General features: G+C 37.2%; 3 long non-coding RNA genes across 4 annotated transcripts; all 3 read right to left on the bottom strand.

Moving 5' to 3' along the window:
- Positions 1-4268: 4268 nt before the first annotated feature.
- Positions 4269-5450, bottom strand: LOC137585653 (uncharacterized). Its single transcript, XR_011033617.1, has 3 exons — positions 5206-5450; positions 4815-4949; positions 4269-4383 (listed from the first exon to the last, which is right to left on the bottom strand). It is a non-coding gene; the product is annotated as an uncharacterized lncRNA (long non-coding RNA).
- Positions 5451-11918: 6468 nt separating this feature from the next.
- On the bottom strand, positions 11919-18530 carry LOC137585654 (uncharacterized). 2 transcript variants are annotated; one of them, XR_011033619.1, is made up of 3 exons: positions 18475-18530; positions 12465-12599; positions 11919-12033 (listed from the first exon to the last, which is right to left on the bottom strand). It is a non-coding gene; the product is annotated as an uncharacterized lncRNA (long non-coding RNA). The 2 variants fall into 2 exon arrangements; XR_011033618.1 differs by lacking the exon at positions 18475-18530 and adding an exon at positions 12856-13099.
- Positions 18531-19567: 1037 nt separating this feature from the next.
- On the bottom strand, positions 19568-20750 carry LOC137585884 (uncharacterized). Its single transcript, XR_011033643.1, has 3 exons — positions 20506-20750; positions 20114-20248; positions 19568-19682 (listed from the first exon to the last, which is right to left on the bottom strand). It is a non-coding gene; the product is annotated as an uncharacterized lncRNA (long non-coding RNA).
- Positions 20751-20954: the final 204 nt, after the last annotated feature.

Below are 20954 nucleotides of genomic sequence, written 5' to 3'. Positions count from 1 at the left end.
CACCAAACACCCAAAAATGCGCTGAGCTCTAAAATATGAAGCCGTATAATACTCGCGTCGGAGTGCTCTAATATGAGCAACGAAATACTCGCCACGAGCTTTTTATATTGAGCAACAACACACATCAAAAATGCGTCGAGCTCTATAATGAGCAACAAAAACACGTGGCGAGCTATAAAATGAGCAACAAATACTCGCGACGAGGCTTTAATTTGAGGCAACAAACACTCAAAATGGCGCTGACTATATAATATGAGCAACAAATACACGTGGCGAGCTCTAATATGAGCACAAATACTCGCCACGAGCTTTTTCATATTGAGCAACAGGATACTCAAAGTGCGTTGAGCAATAATGTGAGCAACAAATTCTCAAATTGCGTCGAGACATTATTTTGAGCAATAAATACTCAAACTGCGTTGAGCTCTAATTTGAGTGGCGAATTTTCGAAGTGCGTCGAACTGCATAGTGGCAAGAATACTCAAACTGCGTTGAGTTTTAATTTTAGAGGCAAAATATCAAAGTGCGTCGAGTTGAATAATGAGTGGCGAATACTCAAAGTGAGATGGGCTTTAATTTGAGTGGCGAATTCTGAAAATGCGGCGATTTCAATTACAGTGGCAAATTCTTTAAGTGCGTCGAGCTGTATATTGAGTGGCGAATACTCAAACTGCGTTGAGCATTAATTTTAGTGGCGAAATCTCAAAGTGCGTTGAGCTATATAATCAGTGGCAAATTCTAAAGGGCGGCGATTTCGATTACGACTGGCAAATTCTCAAAATGCGTCGAGCTGTATATTGAAAGGCAAATATTCAAACTGCGTTGAGCTTTAATTTTAGTGTCAAAATCTCAAAGTGCGTCGAGCTGAATAATGAGTGGCGAATACTCAAAGTGAGTTGAGCTTTAATTTGAGTGGCAAATTTTCAAAGTGCGGCGATTTCAATTATGAGTGGCGAATACTCAAATTGCGGCGATTTCGATTACAAGTGGCGAATTCTTTAAGTGCGGCGAGTTCTTAAATGAGAGGCAAATTTCTAAAACGCAGCAAATTACATTTTAAAAAAGCGAATTATGAAAATATGGCGAATTTACATTATAATGGCAAATTCGTTTAAGGGCGGCAAATATAAATTAGAGACGGTAATATGTCCCCAGTAATTATCGATTGCAGAAAAATTTAAAAATATTGAATGGCGGGAGATTTAAATTTTGCTTATTAATACATATGTTAGTATACCTTTAAAAGTTATTTAATCTTAAATAAATGTTTTTATAAAAACTAAATATTACAAGCAACTACAACAAATTAACCTTACAACTTTTAAGTCAATTAATTGATAGAGTTCGATAATTTACATTTTTGTTGTGTACATTTATTAAAAAAAATTAGGAAAAAACCACCTGCGTTTCTAAAAATATACATTGTATGTTGTTTATAGTTGTTTTATATCATATATACCAATTTAAGCAATTGTTGTTTAAAAATTTGTAATAAATCAAATTATACAGATAAATGCGTTGTAAAATATGATTGCGAAACGCGTGTCAGGCAAATAACAAATTGACAATAATTGAATTTTATCTGCTATCCTACTCAACCAACTTCCTTTGCCTTTTTAAAGCTAACTACCAACCTTACTTGCAAATGATGCAACATTACAGTTTATGCATTATTGCGCAACGACTTTAGCTAATTCTAGCTGATTCTGGCTAATTTACCCAATTATTTGGCCACTGAATAGTTTATTCCTATTAGTTCAAATATTTACAGCCAAAACTAAGCTTTTTAAAGTTAACTACCTCCCTTGTTTGCAAATGATACAACAGCACACTTTATGCACTGTTGCGCAACAACTCCAGCCAATTTTATCTGATTCTAGCCAATTTACTCAGTTTTATTGACAATTAAAAGTTTTTTTCACTAAAAATAACTTTTTACAGTCAAAACTTATCTTTTAAAGTTAAATGCTTGCTTTGCTTGCAAATAATATAACAGCACACTTTGTGCACTATTGCGCAACGATTCCAGCTAATTCTAGATAATTAGGGCCAATTTACTTAATTATTTGAATATTCAGTACTATTTTTCTTTAATTTTAACTATTTACAGCCAAAACTTAGCCATATAAATCTAACTCCCTGCCTTGCTCTTAAATAATGCAACAGCACACTTTGTGCACTATTGCGCAACGACTTTAGCTAATTCTAGCTGATTCTGTTCAATTTACACAATTATTTGGCCATTTAATACTATATTTCTCTAAATTCTACTATTTAAAGCCAAAACTTAACTTTCAAAATTTACCTCCCTGCCCTGCTCGTAAGTGATGCAACAGCACACTTTGTGCACTATCGCGCAACAAATCCAGCTAATTCTAGCTGATTATGGCCAATTTACTCAATTATTTGGCCATTTAGTAGTATTTTCTCTAATTTTAACTATTTACAGCCAAAACTTAGCCTTATAAAGCTAACTCCCTGCCTTGCTCTTAAATGATGCAACAGCACACTTTGTGCACTCTTGCGCAACGACTCCAGCTAATTCTAGCTGATTCTAGCCAATTTACCTAATTATTTGGCTACTCAATATTATATTCCTCTTAATTTATATATTAACAGCCAAAACTTAGTTTTTTAAGTCTAATTCACTGTGTTGCTTGCAAATAATTAAACAGCACACTTTGTGCACTATCTCGCAACGACTCTAGCCAATTCTTACTGATTCTGCCCAATTCACGCAATTATTTGGCCATTCAATGATATACTTCTCTAAATTTAACTATTTATAGCCAAAACTTAATTTTTTTAAGCGTACTCCGTGCCCTGCTCTTAAACGATGTAACAGCACACTTTGTGCACTATTGCGCAATGACTCAGACTATTCCAACTGATTCTGGCCAATATACCCAATTATTTGGCCACTCAATAGCATATTTCTTTTAATTTAAATATTTACAGCCAAAACTTAGACTTTTAAAGTTAACTCCCCGCCTTGCTTGCAAATGATGCAACAGCACACTTTGTGCATTATTTGCGCAACTACGCTAGACAACATTTCTAACTGTCCCGCAATTATTGATACACAAGGGACTTTACCTTAATAATATATATGTAAACCTTTATGGGGTATGCTACCCAAGAAGTCTTATATAGTAGGTACTCATAGGGTACTTACCTGTGGAGACATATATCTGGGTGTGGTCGGGTTGGTGTTGCTGTCCATGGTTCACATAAAAAGTATTTGAATTGCATATGGTATTGCATGTGGTGCGTGTCGTTGGGTTCCGAGGGGTCCGAGTAGTACGAGGGTACAGTCTGCAGTTAAAGAATAGGTTTCGGTTTTTTTTTAGTTACAGTTGCTACATTTGGACGCAATAGACAAGCGGCTGTACAATGCGCAGTACTAAAAAGTACAGTAAAACATGCAGTATAGCCAATTCTTGCTGATTCTGGCCGATTTACTCAATTCTTTGGCCACTCAATAGTATTTTTCTCTTAATTTAAATATTTACAGCCAAAACTTAGCGTTTTAAATCTAACTCCCTGCCTTGCTCGCAAATGATAAAACAGCACAGTTTGTGCACTATCGCGCAGCGACTCTAGCCAATTCTAGCTGATTTTGCCCAATTTACGCATATATTTGGCCATTCAATACTTTATTTCTCTAAATTAAACTATTAAAAGCCAAAACTTAACTTTTTGAAGCTAACTCCCTGCCTTGCTCGCAAATGATGAAACAGCACACTTTGTGCACTATCGCGCAACGACTCTAGCCAGTTCAAGCTGATTCTGTTCAATTTACCTAATTTTTTGGCCATTCAATACTATATTTCTCTAAATTTAACTATTTAAAGCCAAAACCTAACTTTTTAAAGCTAACTCCCTGCCCTGCTATTAAATAATGCAACAGCACATTTTATGCTCTATTGCGCAACGCCTGCAGCCAATTCTAGCTGATTCTGGCCAATTTACAAAATTTATTGGCCACTCAATAGTATATTCTTCTAAATTTAAATATTAACAGCCAAAACTTAGCCTTTTAAAGTAAACTCCCTGCCTTGTTTGCAAATAATGCAACAGCACACTTTGTTTATTATTTGCGCAACTACGCTAGACAACATTTCTAATTGTCCCGCTATTATTGATACACAGGGGACTTTATCTCTTAATAATATATATTCAAACCTTTATGGGGTATGCTACCCAAGAAGTCTTATATAGTAGGTACTCATAGGGTACTTACCTGTGGAGACATATGTCTGGGTGTAGTGGGGTTTTTGTTGCTGTCCATGGTTCACATAAAAAGCCTTTGAATTGCATATAGTATTGCATGTGGTGCGTGTCGTTGGGTTCCGAGGGGTTCGAGTAGTACGAGGGTACAGTCTGAAGTTAAAGAATGGTTATTGGTTTTATTATCAGTTACAGTTGCTACATTTGGACGCAATAGACAAGCGGCTGTACCATGCGCAGTACCAAAAAATACAGTAAAACATGCAGTATAGCCAATTCTAGCTGATTATGGCCAATTTACTCAATTATTTGTTTATTCAATAGTATTTTCCTCTAATTTTATCTATTTACAGCCAAAACTCAGCCTTATAAAGCTAACTCCCCGCCTTGCTTGCAAATGAAGCAACAACATACTTTGTGCAATATTTGCGCAACTACGCTAGACAACATTCCTAATTGCCAAGCTTTTATCGATACAAAATCAATACACTGGGGACTTTGCCTCTTAATGGTATATGTGTAAACCCTTACGGTGGATGCTACCCAAGAAGTGTTATATAGTAGGTACATATAGGGTACTTAACTGTATAGACATATGTCCGGGTGTAGTGGGGTTGGTGGTGCTGTCTATGGTTCACATAGTCTTTGGATTACATATCGTATTGCATGTGGCGCGTGTTGTTGGGTTCCGACGGGTTCAAGTAGTACGAGGGTACAGTCTGCAGTTAAAGAATGGTTATTAGTTTTATTTTCAGGTACACTTGCAACATTTGGACGCAATGGACACGGGGCTGTATCGTGCGCTTTAATAGAAAATACAGTAGAACATGCGGTGAAAGCATTATTGGTTGCAGCTGATTTTTAGAAATGTTGAATGATTACTAGATGTACTAAATGTGTAATATTTTTTAATTTAAAGAGCATTCGCTGCTTACTTGAATGGCCCTTAATAACCTTTTTATATTGCTCACTTACCGGCATACACATTAATCATAGTTCTTGCGAACCAATCACAGTTGTTTAATCGTTCGGCAAACGTTTGGATTTATGGTCGCGTGTGCCGATGCTGCTTGGCTTAATATAGCTATCTCTGTCACGCACAATAACCGCATGTTGCTATTTTTTGCACGTGTACAAATAAAGCTCTTCGGGTTTGCGTTCGTCTCGGTAACGGATACATTGCCTTGTTTTCATTGGTCGGCAAACGATCGGTTGTCTTGTTTGCGTGTGCCGCAAGAATGGTATGTTGCGTATTAGACGCTACAAAAACAACTTTGCATATTGCGCCTACAAGCATACAACATACTGATATAGTGTTGTCTCGCTTGCGCACAAATGTATGTGAATATATAATTATAAACGTTTATAGGGAAAGGATGCTACAAGACAGTGATGCTTTATTGCAGGGCGATGGTATGTGCATTTGTAGATTGGGACTTTGTTGTTGAAGGCACACACAATAGGTGGAAACATGAAAGAGAGGCGTTAGGTATGAGTACATTGGACTATGCAACGATTGATCGGTTGTAGGATTGGTTTACGTGATGGGGGTATATGGAGGGATATACTGTTGCAAGTATAACTACTAATCTATACAGTTGGCTTGATTAATATGGTGGAGGAATAGTGCGTTTCAGCAGGACCGTATTGTACGCTGTTATGGGTTTGACATGTGTTAATGCGTGTTGCCGCTTACTCAGTTAGTAGGGGAATGTCGTTTGTGATGTATACAATAATGTAGGAATGTTAGCAATTGTTTTCTATAAACAGATGCAACGGCAAGAGGAATGGGTATGTTACGGATGGGTGAATATAATTTTGATTGGGGGTCGGGCGTTGGTAGTGCAAGCTGGCGTTGGATACTGCTCTAAACCCTTACACACAACAGGAAACCCTCAAAATGCGTCGAGCTTTAATATGAGTAACAAAAACACGTGGTGAGCTATAAAATGAGCAAGATATACTCGCGTGGGGCTTTAATTTGAGCAGCAAACACTCAAAATGCGTCGAGCTCTAATATGAGTAACAAATACTCGCGTCAAGCAGTATTTTGAGCAACAAATACTCGCTTCGAGCTTTAATTTGAGCAATAAATACTCGCTTCGAGCTGTAATATGAGCAACAAATACTCGCAATGAGGTCTATTTTGAGCAGCAAACACCCAAAATGCGTTGAGCTCTAATATGAGCAATAAATGCTCGCGTCGAGCTGTAATATGAGCAACAAATACTCGCCACGTGCTTTTGTATTGAGCAACAGACACTCAAAATGCGTCGAGCTCTATAATGAGCAACAAAAACACGTGGCGAGCTATAAAATGAGCAACAAATACTCGCGATAAGCTCTATTCTGAGCAGCAAACACTCAAAGTGCGTTGAGCTCTAATATGAGCAATAAATACTCGCGTCGAGCTCTAATATGAGCACAAATACTCGCCACGAGCTTTTGTATTGAGCAACAGACACTCAAAATGCGTCGAGCTCTATAATGAGCAACAAAAACACGTGGCGAGCTATAAAATGAGCAACAAATACTCGCGACGAGCTTTAATTTTGAGCAACAGACACTCAAAATGCGTTGAACTATATTATGAGCAACAAATACACGTGGCGAGCTATAAAATAAGCAACAAATACTTGCGTCGAGCTCTATTATGAGCAGCAAACACTTAAAATGCGTCGAGCTATAGTATTAGCAACAAATACACGTGGTGAGCTATAAAATGAGCAACAAATACTTGCAATAAGGTTTATTTTGAGCAGCAAACACCCAAAATGCGTTGAACTATAATATGAGCAACAAATACACGTGGCGAGCTATAAAATAAGCAACAAATACTTGCGTCGAGCACTATTATGAGCAGCAAACACTTAAAATGCGTCGAGCTATAGTATTAGCAACAGATACACGTGGTGAGCTATAAAATGAGTAACAAATACTTGCAATAAGGTTTATTTTGAGCAGCAAACACCCAAAATGCGTTGAGCTCTATAATGAGCAACAAAAACACGTGGCGAGCTATAAAATGAGCAACAAATACTCGCGATAAGCTCTATTCTGAACAGCAAACACCCAAAATGCGTTGAGCTTTAATATGAGCAATAAATACTCGCGTCGAGCTCTAATATGAGCAACAAATACTCGCGACAAGCTTTAATTTTGAGCAACAGACGCTCAAAGTGCGTCGAGCTCTATAATGAGCAACAAAAACACGTGGCGAGCTCTAAAATGAGCAACAAATACTCGCGATAAGCTGTATTCTGAGCAGCAAGCACCCAAATTGCGTCGAGCTCTAATATGAGCACAAATACTCGCCACGAGCTTCTATATTGAGCAACAGACACTCAAAATGCGTCGAGCTCTATAATGAGCAACAAAAACACGTGGCGAGCTATAAATTGAGCAACAAATACTCGCGACGAGCTTTAATTTTGAGCACCAAACACCCAAAATGCGTTGAGCTCTAATATGAGCAATAAATACTCGCGTCGAGCTCTAATATGAGCACAAATACTCGCCACGAGCTTTTATATTGAGCAACAGACACTCAAAATGCGTCGAGCTCTATAATGAGCAACAAAAACACGTGGCGAGCTATAAAATGAGCAACAAATACTCGCGACGAGCTTTAATTTTGAGCAACAAACACTCAAAATGCGTTGAGCTATAATATGAGCAACAAATACACGTGGCGAGCTCTAATATGAGCACAAATACTCGCCACGAGCTTTCATATTGAGCAACAGATACTCAAAGTGCGTTGAGCAATAATGTGAGCAACAAATTCTCAAATTGCGTCGAGCATTATTTTGAGCAATAAATACTCAAACTGCGTTGAGCTCTAATTTGAGTGGCGAATTTTCAAAGTGCGTCGAACTGCATAATAAGTGGCGAATACTCAAACTGCGTTGAGTTTTAATTTTAGAGGCAAAATATCAAAGTGCGTCGAGTTGAATAATGAGTGGCGAATACTCAAAGTGAGATGGGCTTTAATTTGAGTGGCGAATTCTGAAAATGCGGCGATTTCAATTACGAGTGGCAAATTCTTTAAGTGCGTCGAGCTGTATATTGAGTGGCGAATACTCAAACTGCGTTGAGCATTAATTTTAGTGGCGAAATCTCAAAGTGCGTTGAGCTATATAATCAGTGGCAAATTCCTAAAGGGCGGCGATTTCGATTACGACTGGCAAATTCTCAAAATGCGTCGAGCTGTATATTGAAAGGCAAATATTCAAACTGCGTTGAGCTTTAATTTTAGTGTCAAAATCTCAAAGTGCGTCGAGCTGAATAATGAGTGGCGAATACTCAAAGTGAGTTGAGCTTTAATTTGAGTGGCAAATTTTCAAAGTGCGGCGATTTCAATTATGAGTGGCGAATACTCAAATTGCGGCGATTTCGATTACAAGTGGCGAATTCTTTAAGTGCGGCGAGTTCTTAAATGAGAGGCAAATTTCTAAAACGCAGCAAATTACATTTTAAAAAGCGAATTATGAAAATATGGCGAATTTACATTATAATGGCAAATTCGTTTAAGGGCGGCAAATATAAATTAGAGACGGTAATATGTCCCCAGTAATTATCGATTGCAGAAAAATTTAAAAATATTGAATGGCGGGAGATTTAAATTTTGCTTATTAATACATATGTTAGTATACCTTTAAAAAGTTATTTAATCTTAAATAAATGTTTTTTATAAAAACTAAATATTACAAGCAACTACAACAAATTAACCTTACAACTTTTAAGTCAATTAATTGATAGAGTTCGATAATTTACATTTTTGTTGTGTACATTTATTAAAAAAAATTAGGAAAAAACCACCTGCGTTTCTAAAAATATACATTGTATGTTGTTTATAGTTGTTTTATATCATATATACCAATTTAAGCAATTGTTGTTTAAAAATTTGTAATAAATCAAATTATACAGATAAATGCGTTGTAAAATATGATTGCGAAACGCGTGTCAGGCAAATAACAAATTGACAATAATTGAATTTTATCTGCTATCCTACTCAACCAACTTCCTTTGCCTTTTTAAAGCTAACTACCAACCTTACTTGCAAATGATGCAACATTACAGTTTATGCATTATTGCGCAACGACTTTAGCTAATTCTAGCTGATTCTGGCTAATTTACCCAATTATTTGGCCACTGAATAGTTTATTCCTATTAGTTCAAATATTTACAGCCAAAACTAAGCTTTTTAAAGTTAACTACCTCCCTTGTTTGCAAATGATACAACAGCACACTTTATGCACTGTTGCGCAACAACTCCAGCCAATTTTATCTGATTCTAGCCAATTTACTCAGTTTTATTGACAATTAAAAGTTTTTTTCACTAAAAATAACTTTTTACAGTCAAAACTTATCTTTTAAAGTTAAATGCTTGCTTTGCTTGCAAATAATATAACAGCACACTTTGTGCACTATTGCGCAACGATTCCAGCTAATTCTAGATAATTAGGGCCAATTTACTTAATTATTTGAATATTCAGTACTATTTTTCTTTAATTTTAACTATTTACAGCCAAAACTTAGCCATATAAATCTAACTCCCTGCCTTGCTCTTAAATAATGCAACAGCACACTTTGTGCACTATTGCGCAACGACTTTAGCTAATTCTAGCTGATTCTGTTCAATTTACACAATTATTTGGCCATTTAATACTATATTTCTCTAAATTCTACTATTTAAAGCCAAAACTTAACTTTCAAAATTTACCTCCCTGCCCTGCTCGTAAGTGATGCAACAGCACACTTTGTGCACTATCGCGCAACAAATCCAGCTAATTCTAGCTGATTATGGCCAATTTACTCAATTATTTGGCCATTTAGTAGTATTTTTCTCTAATTTTAACTATTTACAGCCAAAACTTAGCCTTATAAAGCTAACTCCCTGCCTTGCTCTTAAATGATGCAACAGCACACTTTGTGCACTCTTGCGCAACGACTCCAGCTAATTCTAGCTGATTCTAGCCAATTTACCTAATTATTTGGCTACTCAATATTATATTCCTCTTAATTTATATATTAACAGCCAAAACTTAGTTTTTTAAGTCTAATTCACTGTGTTGCTTGCAAATAATTAAACAGCACACTTTGTGCACTATCTCGCAACGACTCTAGCCAATTCTTACTGATTCTGCCCAATTCACGCAATTATTTGGCCATTCAATGATATACTTCTCTAAATTTAACTATTTATAGCCAAAACTTAATTTTTTTAAGCGTACTCCGTGCCCTGCTCTTAAACGATGTAACAGCACACTTTGTGCACTATTGCGCAATGACTCAGACTATTCCAACTGATTCTGGCCAATATACCCAATTATTTGGCCACTCAATAGCATATTTCTTTTAATTTAAATATTTACAGCCAAAACTTAGACTTTTAAAGTTAACTCCCCGCCTTGCTTGCAAATGATGCAACAGCACACTTTGTGCATTATTTGCGCAACTACGCTAGACAACATTTCTAACTGTCCCGCAATTATTGATACACAAGGGACTTTACCTTAATAATATATATGTAAACCTTTATGGGGTATGCTACCCAAGAAGTCTTATATAGTAGGTACTCATAGGGTACTTACCTGTGGAGACATATATCTGGGTGTGGTCGGGTTGGTGTTGCTGTCCATGGTTCACATAAAAAGTATTTGAATTGCATATGGTATTGCATGTGGTGCGTGTCGTTGGGTTCCGAGGGGTCCGAGTAGTACGAGGGTACAGTCTGCAGTTAAAGAATAGGTTTCGGTTTTTTTTTAGTTACAGTTGCTACATTTGGACGCAATAGACAAGCGGCTGTACAATGCGCAGTACTAAAAAGTACAGTAAAACATGCAGTATAGCCAATTCTTGCTGATTCTGGCCGATTTACTCAATTCTTTGGCCACTCAATAGTATTTTTCTCTTAATTTAAATATTTACAGCCAAAACTTAGCGTTTTAAATCTAACTCCCTGCCTTGCTCGCAAATGATAAAACAGCACAGTTTGTGCACTATCGCGCAGCGACTCTAGCCAATTCTAGCTGATTTTGCCCAATTTACGCATATATTTGGCCATTCAATACTTTATTTCTCTAAATTAAACTATTAAAAGCCAAAACTTAACTTTTGAAGCTAACTCCCTGCCTTGCTCGCAAATGATGAAACAGCACACTTTGTGCACTATCGCGCAACGACTCTAGCCAGTTCAAGCTGATTCTGTTCAATTTACCTAATTTTTTGGCCATTCAATACTATATTTCTCTAAATTTAACTATTTAAAGCCAAAACCTAACTTTTTAAAGCTAACTCCCTGCCCTGCTATTAAATAATGCAACAGCACATTTTATGCTCTATTGCGCAACGCCTGCAGCCAATTCTAGCTGATTCTGGCCAATTTACAAAATTTATTGGCCACTCAATAGTATATTCTTCTAAATTTAAATATTAACAGCCAAAACTTAGCCTTTTAAAGTAAACTCCCTGCCTTGTTTGCAAATAATGCAACAGCACACTTTGTTTATTATTTGCGCAACTACGCTAGACAACATTTCTAATTGTCCCGCTATTATTGATACACAGGGGACTTTATCTCTTAATAATATATATTCAAACCTTTATGGGGTATGCTACCCAAGAAGTCTTATATAGTAGGTACTCATAGGGTACTTACCTGTGGAGACATATGTCTGGGTGTAGTGGGGTTTTTGTTGCTGTCCATGGTTCACATAAAAAGCCTTTGAATTGCATATAGTATTGCATGTGGTGCGTGTCGTTGGGTTCCGAGGGGTTCGAGTAGTACGAGGGTACAGTCTGAAGTTAAAGAATGGTTATTGGTTTTATTATCAGTTACAGTTGCTACATTTGGACGCAATAGACAAGCGGCTGTACCATGCGCAGTACCAAAAAATACAGTAAAACATGCAGTATAGCCAATTCTAGCTGATTATGGCCAATTTACTCAATTATTTGTTTATTCAATAGTATTTTCCTCTAATTTTATCTATTTACAGCCAAAACTCAGCCTTATAAAGCTAACTCCCCGCCTTGCTTGCAAATGAAGCAACAACATACTTTGTGCAATATTTGCGCAACTACGCTAGACAACATTCCTAATTGCCAAGCTTTTATCGATACAAAATCAATACACTGGGGACTTTGCCTCTTAATGGTATATGTGTAAACCCTTACGGTGGATGCTACCCAAGAAGTGTTATATAGTAGGTACATATAGGGTACTTAACTGTATAGACATATGTCCGGGTGTAGTGGGGTTGGTGGTGCTGTCTATGGTTCACATAGTCTTTGGATTACATATCGTATTGCATGTGGCGCGTGTTGTTGGGTTCCGACGGGTTCAAGTAGTACGAGGGTACAGTCTGCAGTTAAAGAATGGTTATTAGTTTTATTTTCAGGTACACTTGCAACATTTGGACGCAATGGACACGGGGCTGTATCGTGCGCTTTAATAGAAAATACAGTAGAACATGCGGTGAAAGCATTATTGGTTGCAGCTGATTTTTAGAAATGTTGAATGATTACTAGATGTACTAAATGTGTAATATTTTTTAATTTAAAGAGCATTCGCTGCTTACTTGAATGGCCCTTAATAACCTTTTTATATTGCTCACTTACCGGCATACACATTAATCATAGTTCTTGCGAACCAATCACAGTTGTTTAATCGTTCGGCAAACGTTTGGATTTATGGTCGCGTGTGCCGATGCTGCTTGGCTTAATATAGCTATCTCTGTCACGCACAATAACCGCATGTTGCTATTTTTTGCACGTGTACAAATAAAGCTCTTCGGGTTTGCGTTCGTCTCGGTAACGGATACATTGCCTTGTTTTCATTGGTCGGCAAACGATCGGTTGTCTTGTTTGCGTGTGCCGCAAGAATGGTATGTTGCGTATTAGACGCTACAAAAACAACTTTGCATATTGCGCCTACAAGCATACAACATACTGATATAGTGTTGTCTCGCTTGCGCACAAATGTATGTGAATATATAATTATAAACGTTTATAGGGAAAGGATGCTACAAGACAGTGATGCTTTATTGCAGGGCGATGGTATGTGCATTTGTAGATTGGGACTTTGTTGTTGAAGGCACACACAATAGGTGGAAACATGAAAGAGAGGCGTTAGGTATGAGTACATTGGACTATGCAACGATTGATCGGTTGTAGGATTGGTTTACGTGATGGGGGTATATGGAGGGATATACTGTTGCAAGTATAACTACTAATCTATACAGTTGGCTTGATTAATATGGTGGAGGAATAGTGCGTTTCAGCAGGACCGTATTGTACGCTGTTATGGGTTTGACATGTGTTAATGCGTGTTGCCGCTTACTCAGTTAGTAGGGGAATGTCGTTTGTGATGTATACAATAATGTAGGAATGTTAGCAATTGTTTTCTATAAACAGATGCAACGGCAAGAGGAATGGGTATGTTACGGATGGGTGAATATAATTTTGATTGGGGGTCGGGCGTTGGTAGTGCAAGCTGGCGTTGGATACTGCTCTAAACCCTTACACACAACAGGAAACCCTCAAAATGCGTCGAGCTTTAATATGAGTAACAAAACACGTGGTGAGCTATAAAATGAGCAAGATATACTCGCGTGGGGCTTTAATTTGAGCAGCAAACACTCAAAATGCGTCGAGCTCTAATATGAGTAACAAATACTCGCGTCAAGCAGTATTTTGAGCAACAAATACTCGCTTCGAGCTTTAATTTGAGCAATAAATACTCGCTTCGAGCTGTAATATGAGCAACAAATACTCGCAATGAGGTCTATTTTGAGCAGCAAACACCCAAAATGCGTTGAGCTCTAATATGAGCAATAAATGCTCGCGTCGAGCTGTAATATGAGCAACAAATACTCGCCACGTGCTTTTGTATTGAGCAACAGACACTCAAAATGCGTCGAGCTCTATAATGAGCAACAAAAACACGTGGCGAGCTATAAAATGAGCAACAAATACTCGCGATAAGCTCTATTCTGAGCAGCAAACACTCAAAGTGCGTTGAGCTCTAATATGAGCAATAAATACTCGCGTCGAGCTCTAATATGAGCACAAATACTCGCCACGAGCTTTTGTATTGAGCAACAGACACTCAAAATGCGTCGAGCTCTATAATGAGCAACAAAAACACGTGGCGAGCTATAAAATGAGCAACAAATACTCGCGACGAGCTTTAATTTTGAGCAACAGACACTCAAAATGCGTTGAACTATATTATGAGCAACAAATACACGTGGCGAGCTATAAAATAAGCAACAAATACTTGCGTCGAGCTCTATTATGAGCAGCAAACACTTAAAATGCGTCGAGCTATAGTATTAGCAACAAATACACGTGGTGAGCTATAAAATGAGCAACAAATACTTGCAATAAGGTTTATTTTGAGCAGCAAACACCCAAAATGCGTTGAACTATAATATGAGCAACAAATACACGTGGCGAGCTATAAAATAAGCAACAAATACTTGCGTCGAGCACTATTATGAGCAGCAAACACTTAAAATGCGTCGAGCTATAGTATTAGCAACAGATACACGTGGTGAGCTATAAAATGAGTAACAAATACTTGCAATAAGGTTTATTTTGAGCAGCAAACACCCAAAATGCGTTGAGCTCTATAATGAGCAACAAAAACACGTGGCGAGCTATAAAATGAGCAACAAATACTCGCGATAAGCTCTATTCTGAACAGCAAACACCCAAAATGCGTTGAGCTTTAATATGAGCAATAAATACTCGCGTCGAGCTCTAATATGAGCAACAAATACTCGCGACAAGCTTTAATTTTGAGCAACAGACGCTCAAAGTGCGTCGAGCTCTATAATGAGCAACAAAAACACGTGGCGAGCTCTAAAATGAGCAACAAATACTCGCGATAAGCTGTATTCTGAGCAGCAAGCACCCAAATTGCGTCGAGCTCTAATATGAGCACAAATACTCGCCACGAGCTTCTATATTGAGCAACAGACACTCAAAATGCGTCGAGCTCTATAATGAGCAACAAAAACACGTGGCGAGCTATAAATTGAGCAACAAATACTCGCGACGAGCTTTAATTTTGAGCACCAAACACCCAAAATGCGTTGAGCTCTAATATGAGCAATAAATACTCGCGTCGAGCTCTAATATGAGCACAAATACTCGCCACGAGCTTTTATATTGAGCAACAGACACTCAAAATGCGTCGAGCTCTATAATGAGCAACAAAAACACGTGGCGAGCTATAAAATGAGCAACAAATACTCGCGACGAGCTTTAATTTTGAGCAACAAACACTCAAAATGCGTTGAGCTATAATATGAGCAACAAATACACGTGGCGAGCTCTAATATGAGCACAAATACTCGCCACGAGCTTTCATATTGAGCAACAGATACTCAAAGTGCGTTGAGCAATAATGTGAGCAACAAATTCTCAAATTGCGTCGAGCATTATTTTGAGCAATAAATACTCAAACTGCGTTGAGCTCTAATTTGAGTGGCGAATTTTCAAAGTGCGTCGAACTGCATAATAAGTGGCGAATACTCAAACTGCGTTGAGTTTTAATTTTAGAGGCAAAATATCAAAGTGCGTCGAGTTGAATAATGAGTGGCGAATACTCAAAGTGAGATGGGCTTTAATTTGAGTGGCGAATTCTGAAAATGCGGCGATTTCAATTACGAGTGGCAAATTCTTTAAGTGCGTCGAGCTGTATATTGAGTGGCGAATACTCAAACTGCGTTGAGCATTAATTTTAGTGGCGAAATCTCAAAGTGCGTTGAGCTATATAATCAGTGGCAAATTCCTAAAGGGCGGCGATTTCGATTACGACTGGCAAATTCTCAAAATGCGTCGAGCTGTATATTGAAAGGCAAATATTCAAACTGCGTTGAGCTTTAATTTTAGTGTCAAAATCTCAAAGTGCGTCGAGCTGAATAATGAGTGGCGAATACTCAAAGTGAGTTGAGCTTTAATTTGAGTGGCAAATTTTCAAAGTGCGGCGATTTCAATTATGAGTGGCGAATACTCAAATTGCGGCGATTTCGATTACAAGTGGCGAATTCTTTAAGTGCGGCGAGTTCTTAAATGAGAGGCAAATTTCTAAAACGCAGCAAATTACATTTTAAAAAGCGAATTATGAAAATATGGCGAATTTACATTATAATGGCAAATTCGTTTAAGGGCGGCAAATATAAATTAGAGACGGTAATATGTCCCCAGTAATTATCGATTGCAGAAAAATTTAAAAATATTGAATGGCGGGAGATTTAAATTTTGCTTATTAATACATATGTTAGTATACCTTTAAAAAGTTATTTAATCTTAAATAAATGTTTTTTATAAAAACTAAATATTACAAGCAACTACAACAAATTAACCTTACAACTTTTAAGTCAATTAATTGATAGAGTTCGATAATTTACATTTTTGTTGTGTACATTTATTAAAAAAAATTAGGAAAAAACCACCTGCGTTTCTAAAAATATACATTGTATGTTGTTTATAGTTGTTTTATATCATATATACCAATTTAAGCAATTGTTGTTTAAAAATTTGTAATAAATCAAATTATACAGATAAATGCGTTGTAAAATATGATTGCGAAACGCGTGTCAGGCAAATAACAAATTGACAATAATTGAATTTTATCTGCTATCCTACTCAACCAACTTCCTTTGCCTTTTTAAAGCTAACTACCAACCTTACTTGCAAATGATGCAACATTACAGTTTATGCATTATTGCGCAACGACTTTAGCTAATTCTAGCTGATTCTGGCTAATTTACCCAATTATTTGGCCACTGAATAGTTTATTCCTATTAGTTCAAATATTTACAGCCAAAACTAAGCTTTTTAAAGTTAACTACCTCCCTTGTTTGCAAATGATACAACAGCACACTTTATGCACTGTTGCGCAACAACTCCAGCCAATTTTATCTGATTCTAGCCAATTTACTCAGTTTTATTGACAATTAAAAGTTTTTTCACTAAAAATAACTTTTTACAGTCAAAACTTATCTTTTAAAGTTAAATGCTTGCTTTGCTTGCAAATAATATAACAGCACACTTTGTGCACTATTGCGCAACGATTCCAGCTAATTCTAGATAATTAGGGCCAATTTACTTAATTATTTGAATATTCAGTACTATTTTTCTTTAATTTTAACTATTTACAGCCAAAACTTAGCCATATAAATCTAACTCCCTGCCTTGCTCTTAAATAATGCAACAGCACACTTTGTGCACTATTGCGCAACGACTTTAGCTAATTCTAGCTGATTCTGTTCAATTTACACAATTATTTGGCCATTTAATACTATATTTCTCTAAATTCTACTATTTAAAGCCAAAACTTAACTTTCAAAATTTACCTCCCTGCCCTGCTCGTAAGTGATGCAACAGCACACTTTGTGCACTATCGCGCAACAAATCCAGCTAATTCTAGCTGATTATGGCCAATTTACTCAATTATTTGGCCATTTAGTAGTATTTTTCTCTAATTTTAACTATTTACAGCCAAAACTTAGCCTTATAAAGCTAACTCCCTGCCTTGCTCTTAAATGATGCAACAGCACACTTTGTGCACTCTTGCGCAACGACTCCAGCTAATTCTAGCTGATTCTAGCCAATTTACCTAATTATTTGGCTACTCAATATTATATTCCTCTTAATTTATATATTAACAGCCAAAACTTAGTTTTTTAAGTCTAATTCACTGTGTTGCTTGCAAATAATTAAACAGCACACTTTGTGCACTATCTCGCAACGACTCTAGCCAATTCTTACTGATTCTGCCCAATTCACGCAATTATTTGGCCATTCAATGATATACTTCTCTAAATTTAACTATTTATAGCCAAAACTTAATTTTTTTAAGCGTACTCCGTGCCCTGCTCTTAAACGATGTAACAGCACACTTTGTGCACTATTGCGCAATGACTCAGACTATTCCAACTGATTCTGGCCAATATACCCAATTATTTGGCCACTCAATAGCATATTTCTTTTAATTTAAATATTTACAGCCAAAACTTAGACTTTTAAAGTTAACTCCCCGCCTTGCTTGCAAATGATGCAACAGCACACTTTGTGCATTATTTGCGCAACTACGCTAGACAACATTTCTAACTGTCCCGCAATTATTGATACACAAGGGACTTTACCTTAATAATATATATGTAAACCTTTATGGGGTATGCTACCCAAGAAGTCTTATATAGTAGGTACTCATAGGGTACTTACCTGTGGAGACATATATCTGGGTGTGGTCGGGTTGGTGTTGCTGTCCATGGTTCACATAAAAAGTATTTGAATTGCATATGGTATTGCATGTGGTGCGTGTCGTTGGGTTCCGAGGGGTCCGAGTAGTACGAGGGTACAGTCTGCAGTTAAAGAATAGGTTTCGGTTTTTTTTTAGTTACAGTTGCTACATTTGGACGCAATAGACAAGCGGCTGTACAATGCGCAGTACTAAAAAGTACAGTAAAACATGCAGTATAGCCAATTCTTGCTGATTCTGGCCGATTTACTCAATTCTTTGGCCACTCAATAGTATTTTTCTCTTAATTTAAATATTTACAGCCAAAACTTAGCGTTTTAAATCTAACTCCCTGCCTTGCTCGCAAATGATAAAACAGCACAGTTTGTGCACTATCGCGCAGCGACTCTAGCCAATTCTAGCTGATTTTGCCCAATTTACGCATATATTTGGCCATTCAATACTTTATTTCTCTAAATTAAACTATTAAAAGCCAAAACTTAACTTTTTGAAGCTAACTCCCTGCCTTGCTCGCAAATGATGAAACAGCACACTTTGTGCACTATCGCGCAACGACTCTAGCCAGTTCAAGCTGATTCTGTTCAATTTACCTAATTTTTTGGCCATTCAATACTATATTTCTCTAAATTTAACTATTTAAAGCCAAAACCTAACTTTTTAAAGCTAACTCCCTGCCCTGCTATTAAATAATGCAACAGCACATTTTATGCTCTATTGCGCAACGCCTGCAGCCAATTCTAGCTGATTCTGGCCAATTTACAAAATTTATTGGCCACTCAATAGTATATTCTTCTAAATTTAAATATTAACAGCCAAAACTTAGCCTTTTAAAGTAAACTCCCTGCCTTGTTTGCAAATAATGCAACAGCACACTTTGTTTATTATTTGCGCAACTACGCTAGACAACATTTCTAATTGTCCCGCTATTATTGATACACAGGGGACTTTATCTCTTAATAATATATATTCAAACCTTTATGGGGTATGCTACCCAAGAAGTCTTATATAGTAGGTACTCATAGGGTACTTACCTGTGGAGACATATGTCTGGGTGTAGTGGGGTTTTTGTTGCTGTCCATGGTTCACATAAAAAGCCTTTGAATTGCATATAGTATTGCATGTGGTGCGTGTCGTTGGGTTCCGAGGGGTTCGAGTAGTACGAGGGTACAGTCTGAAGTTAAAGAATGGTTATTGGTTTTATTATCAGTTACAGTTGCTACATTTGGACGCAATAGACAAGCGGCTGTACCATGCGCAGTACCAAAAAATACAGTAAAACATGCAGTATAGCCAATTCTAGCTGATTATGGCCAATTTACTCAATTATTTGTTTATTCAATAGTATTTTCCTCTAATTTTATCTATTTACAGCCAAAACTCAGCCTTATAAAGCTAACTCCCCGCCTTGCTTGCAAATGAAGCAACAACATACTTTGTGCAATATTTGCGCAACTACGCTAGACAACATTCCTAATTGCCAAGCTTTTATCGATACAAAATCAATACACTGGGGACTTTGCCTCTTAATGGTATATGTGTAAACCCTTACGGTGGATGCTACCCAAGAAGTGTTATATAGTAGGTACATATAGGGTACTTAACTGTATAGACATATGTCCGGGTGTAGTGGGGTTGGTGGTGCTGTCTATGGTTCACATAGTCTTTGGATTACATATCGTATTGCATGTGGCGCGTGTTGTTGGGTTCCGACGGGTTCAAGTAGTACGAGGGTACAGTCTGCAGTTAAAGAATGGTTATTAGTTTTATTTTCAGGTACACTTGCAACATTTGGACGCAATGGACACGGGGCTGTATCGTGCGCTTTAATAGAAAATACAGTAGAACATGCGGTGAAAGCATTATTGGTTGCAGCTGATTTTTAGAAATGTTGAATGATTACTAGATGTACTAAATGTGTAATATTTTTTTAATTTAAAGAGCATTCGCTGCTTACTTGAATGGCCCTTAATAACCTTTTTATATTGCTCACTTACCGGCATACACATTAATCATAGTTCTTGCGAACCAATCACAGTTGTTTAATCGTTCGGCAAACGTTTGGATTTATGGTCGCGTGTGCCGATGCTGCTTGGCTTAATATAGCTATCTCTGTCACGCACAATAACCGCATGTTGCTATTTTTTGCACGTGTACAAATAAAGCTCTTCGGGTTTGCGTTCGTCTCGGTAACGGATACATTGCCTTGTTTTCATTGGTCGGCAAACGATCGGTTGTCTTGTTTGCGTGTGCCGCAAGAATGGTATGTTGCGTATTAGACGCTACAAAAACAACTTTGCATATTGCGCCTACAAGCATACAACATACTGATATAGTGTTGTCTCGCTTGCGCACAAATGTATGTGAATATATAATTATAAACGTTTATAGGGAAAGGATGCTACAAGACAGTGATGCTTTATTGCAGGGCGATGGTATGTGCATT

The sequence above is a fragment of the Drosophila tropicalis genome, unplaced genomic scaffold (genome assembly GCF_018151085.1).
Source record: "Drosophila tropicalis isolate 14030-0801.00 unplaced genomic scaffold, ASM1815108v1 contig_878, whole genome shotgun sequence".
NCBI lineage: Eukaryota > Metazoa > Arthropoda > Insecta > Diptera > Drosophilidae > Drosophila > Drosophila tropicalis.
Note: the sequence above shows the minus strand (reverse complement) of the source record. Positions and strands in the feature narration are given on the sequence as shown.